At 36.7% G+C, this 6,000-nt stretch overlaps 1 pseudogene; it reads right to left on the bottom strand.

Moving 5' to 3' along the window:
- Positions 1-619: 619 nt before the first annotated feature.
- LOC125485168 overlaps positions 620-6,000 on the bottom strand; it is a 47,059-nt pseudogene continuing 41,678 nt past the window's right edge.

The following is a 6,000-nucleotide window of genomic DNA, read 5'->3' as shown; positions in this document are numbered from 1 at the left end:
TATCTTATTTCTTTTAGATTTTTTAAACTTCCCTTCCTCCATGATCATATTATATCATCATAATGGGCATTACTTATGGCATTACTCAGCATTATTCCTTTGAAACCCTTACAAATTTATGCAATATCTTCTCCAAATCTTTTGGCCCATTATGAATACTTATATATTTGTGCACATAATTACTTTTAGCAATACTGTATATTTCCCCAAGTGTCTGACCTCAAAAGTCAGGCAGCCTGGAAATTTTTTTGAGAGTGCATCCTCTTTGGCCTTAGAAGATTGCTGGGTCTCTGGGGTTGAAGCAAGTTGACTTTTGTTGTGTTTTTAGCAGTGTAAACTTTGTAAGTCCCTTTAAACTGGAGGGTCTTTTATCTCTTTCATTTCCTTGGTAAGATCACATTTTCTGCAAAAACAGGCACCACTCCATTGCTGTGTCTTGGATTCTGAACCAGGGACTTTCTTTTTGACTGAACATTTGGACATGAGTCATCCCATTTCAGTGATAGTTTCCAAGGAATTATTTGCACCACATCTTCAATCTGTGTCAGCAGATTTTAATTCTCAATATGTTTGTAAATCTGTGCAAAGTGCTTTGACTTTTATCTTCAACTTGTTGATTTTATTTGAGAGAATCCTTTGCTTTATTCAGAAATCAAAGGGATTTGTAATGATGCCTTTGCCCTATCTCACCAGCAACCTTCATTCTCAGCTCCCCATCCATCATCAGTACATTCTCCACCATCTTTCATTGCACAGCAGAATCACTGAATAGATGCCACCTGGTATTCCCAGGGAATGGCCAGGAATTGGATGGCTCACTATCTCAGCTGACGTGACACCTCAGGTTCTGAGTCAATGTTTTTTGATGGACCAATCTTGTGTCAAGTCTGAGATTATAGCCTCCCCTTCACTGCCCGCTGCCTCCACGTAGGCGTTGTCGTGGTCTCTGGGTCATCCTGAAATGCAAGTGGTGCCATGAGGTGTGCCTGGACCATGTGGTTTGCCAGTCGTTGTCCTTCCTCACTAGCACCAGACTCTCTGGGTGGCATGGGGTGTGGTTAACAAATCTCTCCGAGATCATTTCATTTTCCTTGGAGTCTGGAGCTCTTGGTGGTTCAGCCGAGGTTTAGACCCAATGCAAACCTCTTTGAATGCTAGCCACTCCTCACTCCAGTCGTAGCCTCAGCGCCACCACTGCCAATGCCTATTGCCTCAGTGATTGTATTGGTGAAACCAGCACAATCCCCTCCTCTGACGTACTATATGAAGATTGTTTCTTTCTTGGCACACAGTCTGTGATTGTTACTGAGATTACATTAAGGAAGGCAAGCAGGTGATATTCTCTGTTTAAACTGCATCTTCTGAATCACCACAGCATCTGATATCAGACTTAAATTTGTCATTACTATTTGTTCACCAAGCTGCACTCAGAATTATATTAGTTAAAGATTCATTCATAAGCTCGAGTAGGGTATATTGTAAATAGATGCATTTTTTGTAGATGAATCTATCTAATTGCAGTCTTATTAAATAATTCCCAATTCCGTAATCGTTTTACTAAATGAATCCTACTCTCTCTGTTCGATAAGGCAAATTCTACTCATTTAAGACAACAAGGTGCAGGGCTGGATGAACACAGCAGGCCAAGCAGCATCATAGGAGCAGAGAGGCTGACGTTTCGGGCCTAGACCCTTCATCAGAAAAGGGGGAGGGGAAGGGGGTTTTGAAATAAATAGGGAGAGAGTGGGAGGCGGATAGAAGAGGGATAGAGGAGAGGATAGGTGGAGAGGAAACAAACAGGTCGAAGAGGGACTTGCCCTGCAATGGGTAGTTTAATTAAATATTTCCTTTCCAACAGTTTTAGTAATGGATCTACAGGTGCAACAGACGGTGAATGAGGCAAATGGTATATTGGCCTTCATTGTGACAGGATTCAAGTTCAGGAGCAGGGATGTCTTGCTGCAACTTTAGAGAGCATTACTAAGACTACATCTGGAATATTGTGCACAGGTTTGGTCTCCTTACCTGAGGAAGGATGTTTTGGTTATGGAGGAAGTGTAAAGAAGGTTTACCAGACTGATTCCTGGAATAATGAGACTGGCGTACTGGGAGAGATTGGATCATTTAGGAGTATATTCACTAGAGTTTAGAAGAGTGAGGGTTATCTCATAAAATCCTATAAAATTTGAACAAGAAGAGACAGGGCAACTGCAAAAAGGCTATTCTCAATGACAGGAGAGTCCAGAACCAGGAGTGACACCATAAGGATATGGGATAGGTCATTTAGAGCTAAGTTGGAGAAATTTCTTGACAAAGAGTGGCGAGCCTGTGAAATTCTCTGCCACAGAAAGTTATTGAGGCCAAAACTTGAATGTTTGCAAGAAGGAAATAGATATATTTCTTAGGGTTTAAGGGATTAAGGCTATGGGAGAAAGCTGGAACAGAATATTGAGTTGAATGATCAGCAATGATCATGTTGAATGGAGGAGTAGGCTGCAAGGGCCAAATGATCTACTCCTGCACCTATATGTTTCTATGACAATCAACAAGCACAGCAAAGGAATGCAGGTGGGCAGTGAGATCGACAGTAAAACTCTGCGATCAACCAGCCGATCATAATCTACAACTGTGTTTGAGGAAAATTACTTGGTAATCTAGTGAGAAGAGAATTATAAAGTATTATAAAACCCATGATTTTGTTTTTTACATGAGAAGTTTAACTGAGACCCTGTCTATTCTATTTCAAAAATGAACGAGGGAGCTATCCCTGATGTCTGGACCAATGCTTACATCTCAATCAACAGTATGTAAACAGATATTCAGTCATGAGCACATTTCGGTTTGTGGGATTTGCTGTGCTAAAATTATCTGCTGAATTTCCTATAACACAGATGACACTTTAAAAGTATTTCTTTGGCTGTGAAGCACTTTGAGACTCCTGGGGTGCTGTGCTACATAACAGCAAGCCTTTTTTTTATAACATGAATACATTATATTATGCTTAAAATGAAAGAAGTCATTCATTTAGATAGGTTAAGCACGTTATTTGTTCAAAAATAAATGAATAACATTTCATGGTCAGATAGTAGACACATTCCATCTCCAAGCACTGTAAAAGAAAATATCCCTGGTTGCTTTTGTAAGACGAAATCCTTAAATGCTGCTTAAAGTGCCTGACTCAGCCATGATTGTTCATTCATACCCACATGTTTCGAAAGTTATCACTCAGCAAACAGGTGGGCAGGGAGGAAAAGAGGAAAAACTGAAAAAAGAATCTGGAATCAGGTTTTATTTAACTTGGGGGACAGGAGTATCCACATTCATACAATCAATAACACACAGATCTAAAGACTTTACTGAAGCATTTTCATTTATTTTATACTTTGCTTATGCATTACTTTAGAATAATCCCTTGAATTTAATTTAGTTTGTAATCCAAGCAAAAGTTCAATTGTAATAATAGTATTAAACTGCTTGTTATGGCATTAAAAAGCATTCAAATTGTAAGCAAGTTATTAGGCCTTAATCTGCATTAATATAAAGTAAATTAACTTTCATTTTATTATTTGAAATACAAAAGCACATACAGGGAACAAATTAAATGTGATATATGTATTCTAGAAAAATCGTGTTATAATTTGTTTATTTCAAGAACTAATATTATTGCACAAAGAAAATAAATATTTTATCTTTTTAAATCTTTCCTTTCCTCTACTGTCAGTATCACTTGGCTTCTAACCTTCAGGGACTGAAAGCAAGTGAATAATTGAAAACCAAACTTCTACTGTCCTGTTTGGTCCAGGAGGAAGGGGAAAAAAAGATTAATCCACAAGAAAATCTGTGCAGTCATCACACGCTGATCTGTTCCATTTCTCTGCAATTAGTGAAACAGTAACCTTGTTTTTAACATAAGACAAGATACTGTATTGTAGTATCAAACTAATGCAATTAGTTTTTGGATTTGTCAATGTCTTTCCCAGTCTCAGATGCCAAGTAGTGTAATTTTCTCCAGCTCACAAGGTTTTCAAGTTAAAATTTTCTTCAACAATATCAATGCTCCTTTCAGCTGCAGTTTATGAGCTGATCAGCCACTTCTGTGCTTTCTGCTGAGCTAATATAAATGATATTGATTAATACAAATTAATAAAATATTGAAAATTCCTCTAAAAGTTAGTTTTCAAATCAAATGTTAAACTTATGTAGGAATTGTATTCACTTTACTGTGAGCTGTGCCAGATTATTAATTGCTAACCACTTGTGTTACTTTGTTCCATTTCTATGAATATCACCAATATCTATGTGTCATTCACCATAACAATTGTTAAAGTTATGGTTTAGTTTCACTTCAGTTTTATCAAGCCTTGCTTAAGTAATTTGATTTAAGATGGCTCATTAAAAATGGGTTGTGTTGAATTGATCTCACCTAACATTACCATTCTGAAATGGTCACTTTTCAGCCAACATCATAGTGACCTATATAATCATGAAAAGCAGAATTTTTAAAGTTGCTGAAATAAACACTCCCTGCTGCTGAAAAAAATACTCGAGAGAGAGACAGGGTTATGGTGTAAGTAATTTACATTAATTTTCAGAACACATTTTGTAATGTGCAAGGTAAAGGAGAATATTGCCACACAGTTAAGAGAGGTACTTAGATGTTAAAAATTAAAGGACGAATGTAAATATGAATACTATAAAATGCAGCAGCAGAAGTTAATAAAACCAGAATAGAGGCAAAATATCATCCTTGGTTTTATAGCTAGAGACAAAGACTACAAAAGCAAGGGAATACTAATAATCTTGGATAAGCCTTAGCTGGATGAAAGTTGACGCAATATTGCACAATTTTGAAAAAAATACATTATAGGAATGATGTAGAAGTACAGAAAGGGTCTATCATGACTGCATTAAGATGATAACTGGGATGAGTGATTGTGATTATGAAGAAAGGCTTGCTATTTGGGTTTTTATTCACTACACCTGACAGGGTTAAGGAGTGAACTGCAAACTTCTAGATTATGAGGCATTGCGATATTAAGTATAAATAAATTGTCTCACTAAGAACGTAATAAGAGCTAACAAGTTTAACATATTCACAAAGTAGTTATTTAAAATTTACATAAGTGCAAGGGTATTATTTGGAATTGAAGTAAGTAAAGAAAGAAACCAGAAATTATATAAATTACATAAATTATAGAATTCAACTGGTTAAACAAGACACTTTAATTGAATTAGTGGGGGTGTCTCCTGTTGCAATTTACATGCATGTTGTAGTCTGCAGCATGAATTATATTTTAGAGGCTGCAACATAATTTCCATCTCACAGCTGACCAGAAATCTGACAATTGAAGCTACCTCCATTTTGTGTTTTGGGAGGATTTGTAGGTTGAGACTGAACCTGTTCGGTTACATTATGAACACATGTTACTTAGTCATCAAGTCTGAGATGGGACTTGAACCCAGAGTCTCTCATCTTGGAGGTTTGGACTTTCAAAATAGTTTGTTTTGCGTTTATTAACTCCTCTGTTCCACAATTTTAAGTAATTTTCTTCCCTATCCTTAAGCATGACCACAACATGTACCATTGTAAGGTTGCTTCAAATACTTTTCTAAAACAAGCCATGAAGAACATCCGGATTGACCCATGGTTCACTATTTCATCACTGGCAATGTATTTTACTCCCATCAGTGCATTCTGAAACATTCTAATAGGAGTAAGGAAGTCCCTTATGGTGATAGAAGTGGAAAATCAGCATCTTTCTGCTTCATGAGGCAATGCATGACTGCATTAAAAATTGACAGGTTGTTTTTATTTTTAAGCACTCTACAATTTGATTGAAGAAAATAGTTGCAGTTGCTGTTTGAATAATAATTTTACTGCCAAGTACATTCTACAGTTAGATCTTCCTCTGCCACATCAATTCAATTACACTTTATCCTGAAAAGATATGTTAACTATAGGAAATCAGCACAGTCCAACTGTAAACAATATTAAAAAAG

The sequence above is a fragment of the Rhincodon typus genome, chromosome 16 (genome assembly GCF_021869965.1).
Source record: "Rhincodon typus isolate 14 chromosome 16, sRhiTyp1.1, whole genome shotgun sequence".
NCBI lineage: Eukaryota > Metazoa > Chordata > Chondrichthyes > Orectolobiformes > Rhincodontidae > Rhincodon > Rhincodon typus.
This window is presented reverse-complemented; position numbering and strand designations above follow the sequence as displayed.